The 14,961-nt window shown below is 38.3% G+C and overlaps 1 protein-coding gene across 2 annotated transcripts in view; it reads right to left on the minus strand.

Moving 5' to 3' along the window:
- ctnna2 (catenin (cadherin-associated protein), alpha 2) overlaps positions 1-4,385 on the minus strand; it is a 322,747-nt gene extending 318,362 nt beyond the window's left edge. The window contains exon 1 of one of the 2 annotated variants that reach the window (XM_008413693.3): positions 4,009-4,378. The gene's annotated coding sequence lies outside the window, so the exon portion shown is untranslated. Of the gene's footprint in view, positions 1-4,008 lie in introns of both variants that reach the window. The other variant, XM_008413718.3, reaches the window with a different exon arrangement.
- Positions 4,386-14,961: the final 10,576 nt, after the last annotated feature.

Raw genomic sequence — 14,961 nt, forward strand, 5'->3', positions numbered from 1 at the left:
GATGACAGACATGGGTAACCGAGGCTGGATGGATGAATTGATTTTTCCTTCTAGTCAGTCATAATGATGCAGAAAGTATCAGTTGGTATAAAGACATTAATGTTCATGGACCTTTCAATGGGTACTGTGGGTGCAGTTCTGGTGTATGGAAAATGCATATAATAAGAAATTGATGAGAGCAAGCTCATTCGTTCTTGCTTCCCAATGCTGCTGCTGACAGTATATTTTAAAGCACTGCTGGCTCATCTACTTAATTGTTCATCATTACACAATATATTTTTGTCTTTCAACAATCAAGTGTGGGTATATAGATGGAATAAAAATCCAGTTAATTAAGCATATTCCCACATCACATGCCATTCAACAACACAATTACAACATATTATATCATGTTAAAAACATACAATAAGTAGTCTTTGCCACACTGACTCAGCGTATGCTGTCAAGACAATGCAGTTTGATTGTGTCGGTGTTGCCTTTATTGCCTCATCTCTCCTAAAAAACTATTAAGGCACATGTGCACAAGTGAGTAAAAAGTAGAGGCTAACAGCACAAGCAATTCTGTTCCAGTTGGAGGGGAAACCATGGCTACCTCAGAGCCATGCTTCTATTTAACAACAGGGGGGTTTATGGTAGTCTGTCAATAACACTCGCTCTCCCAGGAGACAGGAAACACAAAACACTCCTGGCTGTCATTGATTGCATAGTCTCGCTCATAAATTGTGTCCTTTCCTTGAAACTGACTGAAAGAAACGGACCGTCTACCTCAAATCACATGCAGTAGCTGATTCAGAACATTTAGATGATTGCGTAAAGATGACCGTCAGGTCTTGCAATAACAGCATACCAGCTGAACTGTGTCTTCAAAAACGATGATTTTCTTCAATGAAGGATAAATTGTCTTGTAACTGTTAGAACTGTGTCTGAGAGAGCAATTTTCTTTTCATTTTAATTTGAGAATGGCTATTTTACAATCTCATTTTGAAGCATGAAGTACTAACAGATGCCAAACATCTAACAAATATTAGCAAAATATGTTTGGAGGTTTAGCAATTGGTAACCCTTCTGTGTAGCAACACAATTCAGCACTTACAATGTACAGTAAAAAAAATAATATATATTGTATTCTAAACAGTGAATCAAAAAGTATTGTATAAATTAAGGTCTCCGGCAGATGGTTAGACAGTGATAAACATATGCAACTATTTCCCAAAGGGCGGGAGAGAGTCTGTCCAAGCTTGGCAGCCGGAAAGCACAGCTTCTCCCTTGTCTGCCTCCCATCATTATCAAGTAAAGGACATATTCTGGGATGCACAAATTGTTAACTAAAATAAATATCAAGACAGTTTCAAGAAACTCCTGAAAACCCGTTTTTATTTCTGCTTACTTGTTGAGTTTGATACCCTGATAAGACACTGTTGTATTGAGGTAGGTTTTTAAAATGTTAGATTTTAGATTGTTTTTATTGAAAAAGAGTTAGCTCTTATTTTACTGTCGTAGTGATATGTTTCTTAGTTTTTTTCCATTTTAGTTAGTCAGCATTTTAGTCTTTGAAATGGGCTTTATGATAAAACAGACAGTCATGTTGACAAATATTAAAATGTTTCTTCAATCTAATTAAGCCACTTTGAAAACGGTAAAATGCTCAGAGTTCAATTTAAAACAATTGCCCAGTGACGGGAATAGGTCAATTTTCAGCTTGACAGGGGACCAGCCAGTCGGAAAATAAATAATTTGATCCTTTTCAGATTGGTGACGCCACTATGGGTAAGTGCCACCAGGTCACACCAACAACACTACTCTGTAATGTGGACACTATAGCTGAAGCTAAATATTAGAATAGAAATAAAGTGTTTAAAAATGCAAGCAGATTAAGCACAAAGATGAAATAAGCCATTTCACAGGTAATTCATTTCTAGGACATGTCAGAACATGCTAAATAAATAAATATTTTAAGTGTTACAGCTACTAGATGCGGTTAGTCAGCACGACGTACGCCACTGTTCATCCACCTGGTCACAATGAGTTTCTCTCACAGCCTGATTTACTTAGTTTGCCATTTTAAAACCCCTGAAACATCTTTCCAAGCATGCAGTGGTTTCTTCATCGTTTCAACTAGTAGTGTGTTTTGCAAAAAAACAACAACAAAGAAATAGACTATTTTCTCAGACATTTGTGTTTTTTATCTTGTCTATGTTTCTAGTCCTGGTTTTCCTGTGGAACCTCACATATTCTTTCAGTAATACACAAGGACACTAGTTTTAGTAATGTTACCCATGCAAGTATTTGCTAAAATGAGATGCTAAAGACAGTTTAGAAAATCTGATCAGTATACATTTTGTTGTTGTTTTAAATTAGTAAGTCTTTTACAAAATGCTATTCTCAAACATCTGGCATGATGTCTTTCCTTTTAATGTAAACAAGTCCTTGTGCCAAAATGATTAGAAATAAATTTCCTGTTAGCCGTCAGTAGCATGTTTGTTTTGTTTTGGCTTTTTGTATTGTACCTAAAAACAAGATTTGTTGTGAAGTCTTGTTGTATAATTGAATTAAAGTCTCATCCACCGATTGTTGAGAAGGGTACAAATTTTCAAATGTATTCTTTGTAAAAAAAATAAAAAATAAATACTTATTTTATGCTCATTCATTACCTTTAGTGAAATGCCTGTATCATTCTCAGTCAGAAACAAACTTTCTGGTTGGATGAATAAAACAAATCTGAAGTCTGACAAGTCTATGAATGATTTTAAGCATAACAATATATATATTTTTTATGTGTCAACTGTAGTGTGTTCACTTATGTTGAACAGAATAACCACCATAGCGAGCAACAGAGAAGACAAGCAGAAAGAGACGCAGACAAGCAGTGACAGAGAGGGAGTGCATGCCTTTCTGACTATCATGAGCTCAGATGCTAAATTGAGCTGTGCAACCTCTACAAGCCCATGGGATCCTGGATCTCCAGTTACACTGAAGGGAATGTGGCAGACTACACTGGGTCTGACTTCTACTGTAACTGTACTGTACAATCGTTGAGTCCACCACGCTGACTGCACTGAAGTGATTTAAATCAGTTTATCACACTGAAAGAGAATTTTGAACTGCTGAACAACATGCAGCTCCGCAGAAATTATCATTTGCGCTACAGCATATAAGGGAGGCAAAAGTACTACACTGGCACTTTATGTGAATACTTAAATCCACTCATACACATGCCAAAGCTCGCAGCTTTCTTCATCGTGTTGTTTGTCCGAGCTAAAAGCGCTCATTGAGACTCCGCTCTAAAGTAAGGGTGAGGCATGTAGCACCACTTTGCTACTTCGCATCCTCGACTCAAGGAAGATGACACAATGGCTAAACCAGAAACACACGCTGTAGATTAAAATAACTTTTCCAATAACTACTGCAGAAATGAAGCGATGAACTCCAAACAGTCTCTAAACAAAGACATTTCCGGACAATGAAATTAGACTAAAAAGAGAACTAGACGAGGACAAGTACACGCACCAACTGCTCTTCAGTTAACACGTTGGGCGCTAATTAGGAAACTGATGGTGAATAATTAAACATCCCCGAAAGCAAGTGTGCGGACGCGGATTCAGAATCAGAAGTGCCCGGTGCCCGTTAGCTTAGCTGCAACACTAGCCTAGCCGCCTGGCTCGTCTTTGCCCGACAAGCTTTCAGCACCGGGGCTCACTGGATAGCAGCGCTCCGGAGTGAGAAAACACTGAGATTTGCAGCTAACGGGACTAGTCCAGCTCAATAAACAAAGGTCGTGCCACCCTGTAGCGGAAATATTCAATATGCAGACTTTCCATGCAGCTACATCTTAAGTAGGCAAGATGGTAAGCTGTGGTTACAATGCTGAATGAAACAGCCGGACCTCGCCTAAGCTAATGTTAGCTGCACGTCTCCGGTCGTCAGGTGGTGCAGTGAGTGGAAGGCTACAGGCTGCTAGCAAAATAAATCTTTCAGCTCACAAGCCTTCTCTACCAGCTATACACGCACCTTTTACCGTTAAAGATAACTCCTGTAGCAGGTCCACAAACTGTGCAGCAGCAGCAGCAGCAGCAGCAACGCCTGGTCTCACTGAGTGCACTCCCAAAGAAAAACGGCGTCCTCCTGATCCGTTAACCTCCCCGGAGAGTAACAATCGGCTCGGTCCGGACGCTCTCCTTAATCTTGTGGTGCTGAATCTGAGGTTTACACGCTTCTGTCGGTGTGTCGGAAATGCCTCTCCTCCTCCCACGGTTGCTGCAAAATAATGACCCCCTCCCAGCGCTCCTACCGCAACAACGATGCAGGCAGGTGCGGACGAAGATGCGCTAGTAACGGCGAGCTTTGCAAAATAGTGGCCCGTCTGCTCGTCTCCAGCATTGGCAAATCAGGAGCGGCTCTTTCTGTCGTTGACGCATGCGTACTCTGTAGAGTGAGCAGAATTTTTTTTTTTATTATTTTTTTTTTTATTTGCCACATTACAGAAGTGAAGATCCATTCTTTCCGTGGATGGTGTTAAACTAATGCAGTAATTTATTACTCCGCTTTCATGCAGGAATATATGAAGATTCAAAATAAAGAAGAACGTCATCAAAAAGTTCATTTCAGTAATTCAGATCGAAAAGTGAAATTCTGGGATTATATAGATTCACTGCATGTTTTTCAAAAGTTTTTTTATTTTATTTTGATGATTATGACATACGTAACTGATGAAAACTAACTGAAAGTTATTAGGTTCACATTTGATATTTTGATATTTACAATGAGAGACACTCATATGACACCACATCAGCAATGAATATGGTTTTTTGATCACAGAGAGAAAATTGATGTCAGAAGTAATACAAAAAAATTTCCAGTTTGTATTTTTGTGTTTATTGTTTGTTCTCAATCTCCCTGTTCAAAGCTGCTTAGTGCACTGTTCTGTAACATAATTTAATCTCAATGTAGACATAGTTTGTTACTTGTAAAATAAAATGTTGTCAGTTTTCTATTTAATTTACTATTTTGAGTTGCATTAAATTGCTAATTAAAGACCCCACCCCACCCCACCCACATGGGATGCATCTGGAAAAAAACTTTCGGATGTTGCTCCATAAACATTTCAGATGGTGAAATGACAAGATTATGTGAAGTTAGGAGTATTTTTTTTTAATTTACTGATATTTTAAAAGATCTTGGAGTTTATTTTGCTTGTTAGAGGGAAATAAGATCATTCCAGGTGCTTGGAAGCAAACATTTTATACTTCACAACAAGTCCAAATTATCCAGTTATTCCAGACACTTAATTACAAATTCAGCAATGTGACAGCATCCATTAATTGGCAATAGTTCGTGCATTTCTCATCTGCCAGGGAAATTATGTGTGTTAACCTGATTGCACTGAATTTCATTAAAGTTTGAGCTGAGTCTTAGCTGAGTTGGAAGCAGTTGCAATCAAAGTCTAAATCATAATGCAAGATACCTGAGTGAATCAGGGCATTAGCATCATATCAGGCTTGTGAAAAATGTTTTCATTTCAGGCATTTTGATTGAACTTAATAGATTTATTTTCTGTTTGTGTACTGCCTCTGCTTGCTTCATCAATACGTATCATATACCAGGCTTGCTAGCTAACAGTTTTCTTTAGAATTGTCCTTAGATGCATTCAAGCTTTACTTTCTGTGAGCCTCTGAGCTGACACAGTTTGTAGAGAACAAAACCACCATGGGAATAAACCCATCTCTGAGTTTGACAAGTTGTCAGCTTACTCTATTGTGTGTAGCACAAGCCAAAAACCTTGGGCAGCTAAAGACCATAAATATATATTTTTGTTTGTAGAGCTATGCACCAAGATTTCCTCTGAGATTTAAGGTGAGAAATGATGTTCATCCAGTGCGTATTTACTTTGATGTATGTCCACAAACCCCACACTCACCACAACAGAGTACAGTTCCTTTCCTAACTTTAAGCTATTCTATTCTTCAGGGACTGTCATCACTACATGTCCCTGCACTGGCTTTTACTGCTCTTACAAAAAGAGGTCATCATTGGATCAATCTGCTGTACTCAAGAGCTCTACAAAAAAAAAGAGAGAAAAAGTGTTCAAATCTCGAAGCCCTCAAAATCCAACTCTTTATCCTCAAAGTGAAAGAATTAAGGAAAGTAAAAGGGGACTGAGGTAACTTGTTTTTTAATTGACAACAGATCTTGATATCACATAACCAGCCTGTGGTTTTGTTAGCTCCTCTCTGATGTTGTGCAAACATTATTCACATTTTCTGAATCATGAGGGGGCACTTCAGATGGCCTTGCAATCAAAAGCACAACTACTCCGGGGCAGGAGAATCTTTTAGGCAAAAGCTCTTCTTCCAGCACTTCTGTTAAAAGCAAATCTGAAGTAATTTCAGGTTTCTCGGAGAAGATTGAGAGTACCTTACTGACTTGGAGAAACGTAGCGCATAATAAATCAGTGTGTCTTTTGCTGCAGACAATGAAAACTGTTGTCAAAGGTATCAGCAAGAACATAATGTCTGCATGTAAAATAGAATGCAGAGATTTAGGATGCATTTCCAATATATAGAAGCAAAACAGAATTGACTTGCAGGTTCACCCAGCTACTTAGAATATCTTGATAAAGTGGGACACATTACGTATGCATTTTGCTCAGAGCAAGTATTTATTTTTGTCAATTTTGATGATTATACCAAACAACTATGATGACAGCTAATGGAAACTTCAAATTCAGTTTTTTGTGAAATGATATGTGACAGCTAAATAAAGGATAGAAATGCTATGTTATGACTTATGCAGGAATGGGCAAGACTTTTGACTTGACAGTTGTCCAACAGACAGACACCATCCACAAGGAGGGTAGATAAAAGGTAATAGCTAAAGAAGCTAGTTGTTCACAGAGTGCTGTATTTAAGCATATTAATACAAAGTTGAGTGGAAGGAAAAACAGAAGTGAGCAATCAACTGGGATAACTGCAACCTTAAAATGATTGGCAGTAGCAGCGGAGGAAGTGGACAAAGCTGTTCAGTCAATGTTGGCCACACTTCCAGATATAAAATTACATTAACAGCCATATTGTTCAGCGCGGCACTTCTCTTTTTGCAGTGGGTGGTGGTTGTTGAGTTTTGAACTGAACTTTTGAATGAGTTTGCCTTGCAAACTACAGGTAGACTACAATTCACAGTGCAGAAAATCAATGTCACCAGTCACAATTCCTCCTTCTGATTGGCCTTGGTTAAAATTTAACCAGAGAGAAATCCAGCATAATAAGAGAATGCCACGATGGAACACCGAGGGAGAGAAGAGTCAAGCTGAATGATTTAGGAAAACAATGGCCAGGCTACTGAAACACTTACTGTGCTCCTTTTAACAACGTCTGACCTCAGTGTCTTCATTTTTTTTTTTATTGTAATCTTGTGTTCAAAAAATGTACATCAGAGGCTGGAGGTTTCCAGTTTGTTTATGTAAATGATAAGTCTTCTTCAAACTCCAAGGTTACTGGAGGAACACCACAGGGCTCTGTGCTTGGACCAAATATTTAATACAATATTCTTCCAACTGGTAAAATCATTAGACAGCATTGAATACATTTCCACTGTTATGCTGATGGTAACTAGTGATATTTATCCCTAAATCTTGATTTATCCAAACACTTAGATGAGGCATAAATTCAAACTGGAAGACTCTTTTTAGCCTCACGTGCATCATCCAGTCAAATGCTTCTACTGGAGCTAATCGCCATTAGATCACACCAAGCAGGCTTCTATTTATAAGGCCCTCTATTCACGGATCCATCTGATCACCAGCTGAGCTTCAACCCACCTCTCTTTACCACTCTTGTTCTTCTGGCTCCTTCGGGCTTCCTTCCTCTTGACCTCCACCACCAATGTCCGGGCCCTGGGGAGAAGACGTCTCTAATCCTCAAACCACTCATCCAAGTATATTGCAATTCACAGAATCCAAGACTTCTGCCGGTGGATGAGCACCAAAACCATAATTTATTCATGTCAAATAAAACTTTTGGATTGCAGCCTTTTCTTTGCATGAGTGTATCCAGGTTGAGGTAGATTACAGGCATGTTTTAAAGACATAAAACACCTGGACAACTTTAAATTTTCTGCTCTGAGTAAGGAACCTACATGTTATGTTTGACCAGGATATGACATTTAAATCCCATCATAAGATTTTCTTCTCTTACCTTCAGAATATTGCCAAAATAGAAATAACCTGTTCAGGAGTGATGCTGTAAAACTAGTCCATGTATTTGTTACTTCAAGACTGGACTATTGTAATTGTTTATTATGAGGAAGTTCACAAAATCCAGTTAAAAGCCTTCAGCTTATTCAAAGTGCTGAAGCAAGAGTATGGGCTGTATGACTGGATTGAATTGAACTCTTTTTATTGGAAAGTGCCTAGAGATGACGTGCAATATATTAGCGCAATGTAAATAAACTGAGTTGAATTTGGGGGGGGAGAGCTATTTTAGAAGAAAAGGGATAATAGGAATTGTGACAAAACATAAGTGTCAAAATGACTTTGCTGTTATGAAGTGTATCAGATTGCCTTTCAGTCTTTGAACGTAAGAGGGAAATTGATTACATTTGGATTCTCACCACACTTCCCATGATCCCTCTAGTGTGAACCCACAGACGCTAGAAAAACTCAAAGTCAACCAGTCCAGGATATAGTAAGAAAATCCCAAATGTTTCTGCCTTGTCAAACTATATCATGGCCTCATCACTTGTTTTCTGTTATTTCTTTCAGCCACAAAATTTTCTAAGTAGCTGAAGTCATGAATTAAATACTATTCATGATTTAAAAGCGGAGATGAAATTAATCTTTCAGACAACTGCCAGGAATGATTTATTATTACCGTGTGTAAATTATGTTACGTCTCCTCCTCTTTCTTCCTTATCAGCTGGATTTTCACATGAAGGAATCTGTCCCATTTGCCAAATTTAGTCCACATAGACATTAAATTAGCATATTAGCCCCTATTATCTAGGGTTGTTATAGTTTGTTTTAGTCACAGGCAGATTAATTGCATAAGCTAATGCATAATGGTATAAACTAATTGCATAAACTTACTTCCTTTTGGCTTTGTTGTTATTTTCTTAATAGAAGAAACCATCTTTTATAATTACAAAGGATTTTGGAGTCATTTTACTGAAAATGTTCCGAGGTTTCCATTAGCTAAAAGCTAATGTTCCAACACTCCACTAGATTTTTATGTAGAATGGGTTTTTAGCTGTTTGGCTGGTGTTGTAATACCAATAAAAAGCATTACAACAATGTGTCAGAGAAATACTCTATGTTTATCAACATATAAAGAATATATTTGCCTATATCTGTGCAAATATTCATATTTAAGGGTCTAACAGATGTCCTAATTTTTTTATTTTATCTTTTTTTTTTTTTACTTACACTAGCAATCTAAAAGTCCCTGTATGTTTATGCTTCAGTGAAAAAAGTCATGTTTGTGAAATATAGTTCGGAATATTATGGATCCAGAGAGGAGGTGGCATGTTTGTGTTCAGGCTGCCCTCTCTGCATCACCCTGCAGGTTGTGCAGCTGGCTTTGTGAACCCCCAGGGTTGTTAGGAGTGTGCGGACTAGATAAGCTTGTGGTGCATTTCCCAGAGAGGCACACCTTACAAAAGGATTACTGTGACAATATTATAACAGCGTCTGCCTGTTAGTTTGTCTCTGTGCTTATGAAGTGGAGGCTTTCATCCCAAATCTCAACATTCTAAATGATTGCCATCTGTTTGGGTTCACATAAGGACTCAAAAGATATTCATTTTATGTTATATGTGTGCTCAGGAAGTAAAACTACAGGATTTAACGGATGTACAAAGCTAAAGTGATGTGTCTAAGATCAACCTGCACTCATGGACCATGTTTTATCTCCAGAACAAATTAGCTTGAAGGTGGCTCTTTTATAAGATCTGTAACGACACACAAGAGGGGTACCTTGCTTATATAAGCATTTCTGCCTCCAGCTTCAGTGCAATCTGACTATCAAGTCATGATAAGCAGCAGGAAAATCCCTTCATTAGAACCTTTTGGACATGAAAGTAAATACTGATTGGTAACTGTCAGCATGTACAACTGGATGATATTAATCAACATACATGCAATGTCATTTATAAATCATGGTTGGTATTGTATTGCTTCTCCATATTGTAGAACAATACGGTGTCTAGAAATAACTAAACATATGAAACTACTTGTCGCAAATGTGTGGTATTAAGATAGTGATCAAAACAAGAAGCACATAATGCGACACACACTATTTTTTTCATCCCGGTAAAATAAAGAAACGGAGTGGGAACATAAACTTAAGAAATTGCTGTTTTAACTTTTGTTCTTAACAACAAAGGCACAAAAAGCTTGACAGAAAGCATTAAACTTGACTAAAGCTCATCTATCATGAACTACTTGCTCTTTCGCAGATTACTGTCAAAACAATCAAAAATATAAGCAGCCGCAAAGCTCTGAACAAATACTCCTACCTTTTTCTACTCAGTTCTACAGGGAGGTCTGATTCTGATTAACAGGGAGGTTATTATTAAATCTCCAGACATCTTAACTGCTGACTGGAGAGAAACTCTACTTTCCTCAGAAGTATATATTGTCGCACTGTAACCATGTGAGAACAATAAATGACTTCTGAGGGCAATCCATTTTGTTCCATGCGATTGTGAAAGCTGTTTCGGTAAAGAGTGCAGAGCAGGAGCAAAATTGAAAACCTAAGTCCCTCAATCTTCATGTCCTTATTTAGAGAGGCTTAAAAAAGAAGCAGTACATTTCCTTTATGATACTACAGAGAAGATGTTGAACCTTATGTTTTTCAGCTTTCATCAGTGAAAGTGGAGAGATTTTTCACAGAGATAAATTCCCCTCTTTAATGTTTCTTCCTCTCAAGTCAACAGCATATTTTTGCACAAACACTGACAGATTAGTCAGCCCTGAATAGTAAACTCTTGATCAATATCTTGATGAAAGAAGTCTTTGAAGTAGCACCAGAGAATCAGGAGGCTGTAGGGTAAGTTGTTGTTTTTTTCCCCTTTCCCACTGCTATAAAAAAAAAAAAAAAACATGTGTTCTCCAAGTAAGGTCAGGAAATGGTGATGAGGCATATGTGAGAAGATAAAAAATTCCAGAAAAATGTCACTTGATTAACAATAGCTGTGATTAATGTCACAAATATTCAAAGAATAAATTCCCTTTCTGTTGGCTGGAAAACACTGATGAAGTGATGTCTTCCTTCAGAGGTCAGAGATCAAACTATTAGTTGGAAGGAGGTAGCACCTGTCACAATTGCAGCAAAAGGAGTTGCTTAAGAAATCCCTGTGGCTCATGGCTCAGCCATGTATTTTCAACAGCTAGAGTTGTACACCATGTTAACCAACTGGCTGATAGTGGCAGCTGGTCAAAGTAGAATGGGAGGCAGGTTGCCGAGTTAGAAGGCTCCTCTCTGGTGAACCAGTTCCCAGCCGTTGCCGTCTTTCTGCCGTTGCCGTATGCAAGCTCGGTATGAGGGATTGCTTAAGAGTCAACGGCACAGTGCAAATGACCGCCCACTGTCGCTTCATGCTCATTGCAACTTACTAGTTCAGTGCATTTCGCTCAGTTTTATTGAACAACACTTTTCAACAAGTCTGAATATTAACTGAATCCGATGCACAGTTTGAAAGATTGAAGATGCGGTTGCATGATTGGGATTGAATTGAAAAACAGGTCAGTTGTAGACTGATCAATTTGTAGCAATATTGTGGATGAAACGTGGCTCCAGAAGAAAGATGGAAAACAGAAATAAATCGGAAAGAATAAATTATGACTCATCACGATCAAAATGTGAAGATTTTCTTCACATTTTTCTCAAACCCACCTATTTCAAATTTGAAAGTATTTGAGCTTTTTTGAAAATCAGACTGATTATGAGTATTTGCATCAAGTTCAAAGATATGCTTAAATACAGTATTGTATTTATAGATTCTGTATTTGTCTATGCAGTATCAATAAATGCAATACTGTATTTATCATAGTTTGAGATTTCGCATTGCGTATGAGTGGTCAAGTGCTCTTGGCAGCACCCTGCTGGCCTTTGGGGAGGCTCTGAAGCAGCAGCTTAGTTTTCTTCCGCCTTAGACTAGCAGTAGTTTAAGCACAAAGACTTGGCATGCTGGTATCCAAGACAGGACAAACTCAAAGCTGAACTTAAGGCTGAGAAAATCTTTAGCACAAACTGTACATCAACAAATGCAAAATGTGAAAACCAGAAATGTCATCTAAAAAGCAATAAGGTGCATATACATACGCATTTATTATTTAATTCACAAAATTGCTTTAATTCAAATAAATGCACTCAATATCCAATTTGAAAGTCTCTGACAGAGTATGAAACTCCCTTCTCCTGAGGAAGTTGATTTCATCACATACCCATCTACACCTCCTACACTCTTCTACTCGCTCTCGATGTGGGCTCTGGGTGCAAAATCTGCACTGCAGATGCATCTAAGTGATGCCGAGGAGCAACAATATGGCTGAGTGCTTAAGCTTGTCATTGATTTCTTTTCCTCACCACGGTGAGCATAGCTTATTTTCTATACCAGAGCAAACCCCATCAGTCATTGAGTTCCTTCTGTTCTTAGTATGAAATAAAAACTAGACTTAAAGTTTATAGCTCTATATTTTTGAAACATCAAGATATGTATGACAAATTCAGAGTTGGCATTGGAAAACTAATGTTGGCAATAAATAAATGAACATGCATAACATGGTGCACATTGTTCTGGTTTAGCAAAACAATTAGTATTCACACCCCTGGAATTTTCTTAAGTTTCAGGGACAAACCTCTTTGTATTTTATTACAATTTTAAATGATAGACATTATAGAACAAACACAAATCCCCCTATTCAGCTACGCTTTGTTTTTCACGTATTTGAGCTCAGGTCCTGAAGGGAAACAAAGACATCCCTTTCCCCAGCGACACTCTCCAGATGCATCGAGGAGATCCGGCGTTCCTAGACCAGAGTGTCATGATGGTAATCAAGACTCTTAAGCAGCGACAATCATGAACACCAGGGGAATGATTATAAAAGGTTTATTTAGAAAATAACAGAGAGACAAACAAATGATGAAGCAACTGAGGGTTCAGGGATTTTCGATCACACTGAGGCATGAGGCGAGCTGTTAATATTCAACATACACAATTAAATAAACTGCAAATATCCTGTAGTTCCAGGAAGAGGAGTCAAACTCAGAAGGATTAGGTAAGTTGGTATCTAGGGCTGAATTTGGCAGGGAGTAAGTCAGCATTGCTTGTGTTGGTGTTTGTCTTTCCTTTGCTCCAGGATGAAGATGTCACTGAGTGAGTGTTGGAGGGCAGACACGCAAAAGTGATAATTATTCTGTACAAATGTAATATTTTAAGATGGTAGTTGTGGTATGGTTTTAGTGCATGAATAATGAAGGCTAGTAAATTGGCTAATTTACAAGAGTTAAATTAGCCTTTGCATGTCTTAGATTCATGCATGCAAGACATAAGACATGCAAAGGCTAGATACATGGAGAGATATTGATGCTACTCCATATTGTGGTGTGCACTCTTAGAAGGATCCTAAACAGAATGGAAACACGCAGAAAGAAAAATCAGTCCGATCCTCCAGATGTGGCTGCCTTTCCTAATTGAATGGCTAGAGCAGGGGTGGGCAATCCTGGTCCTCGAGGGCCGGTGTCCCGCAACTCTTAGATGTATCTCTGGTCCAACACACTTGAATCCAACAGCTGAATCACCTCCTAAATTGCAGACAAGTTCTCCAGAGTCCTACTACCGACCTCATTATTTGACTCAGGTGTGTTGAAGCAGAGATGCATCTAAAAGATGCAGGAGACCGGTCCTCGAGGCCTGGAGTTGCCCACCCCTGGGCTAGAGAGTTATGGGAGGCTTTTGTTTCACCAATTTCAATGTATTCAACGTGGATATTTTTTGACTGAGAGTACCATAAGACATTTATTAAAATGTATCAACTCCTGTGGTGTGGAACAAAAGCAAATGAAGAGGCTGATGTGACACATTTATGTAAATCCTGGACCTAATTCCACACGACATGCAGATTTCTACAGCATGGTTTCAGCAATCGCAACAAAAGGGCTATTCAATGTCCTGACATCTAGTCAGAATTTCATGTTCAAATATTAGAAAGATGTGTAGCAAGGAAACAATGAGGGGTTCTGTTTTCTTTATACCCACTTTAATCACATACACACACGCATTGTTGTTCAGAAGGACATTTGCTGTGTTTTATTATTATGGGGTTAATTTGTGGTGGATCCAGATTTTCAGCTTGGACAGTTTGATTTATTGTGGCTGTCCACTAAGAGGCCAGTGGTTCATCTACTGTTACTAAAACAATGGTCTCCACTTTTTTTTTTTTTCCTCGAAAGCAAACTGTTGTACATCATTGCTGCCAGGTTATCCATTTGTGCGAATCAGGATTGCCCCATTGTTTATCACTGGCAAAGACAAATGGCAGAGTCTGTTCCGTTTCAGGTTTATAGATGAGGGGTGGAGTACACATGTGAAAAAGAGAGTCATAACACACATATCTTTATGTACAATTTATGTGGAAAGCGAAACACTTGATTTATTTGATTGTTTGACTGATGTTAGTCTCTTCTAACTTGAACGTTTAAGCCAACTGTGTCAAATTTGCTGAATGAGCTTAGTGGAGGATGGAGTGCTTCCGCTGCAGTCAGTGAACACTGACTTGTGATGGATGTTTACATCATAGCAACAATTGCTGCATCTTTACTGCAAAGTAAATTGGATTTGAAGTTCTTTCTCTTGCATTGCAAAACTTGAGCAGCATGGATACTTCTGTGATTTATTTTCATTTCCATCTGACAGATGTGAAACTGTTTCATTTTACTGACCAACATTTAGATACAGAGTCATATTCAA

The sequence above is a fragment of the Poecilia reticulata genome, chromosome 1 (genome assembly GCF_904066995.2).
Source record: "Poecilia reticulata chromosome 1, P_reticulata-male-v2, whole genome shotgun sequence".
In the NCBI taxonomy this organism is placed as follows: domain Eukaryota; kingdom Metazoa; phylum Chordata; class Actinopteri; order Cyprinodontiformes; family Poeciliidae; genus Poecilia; species Poecilia reticulata.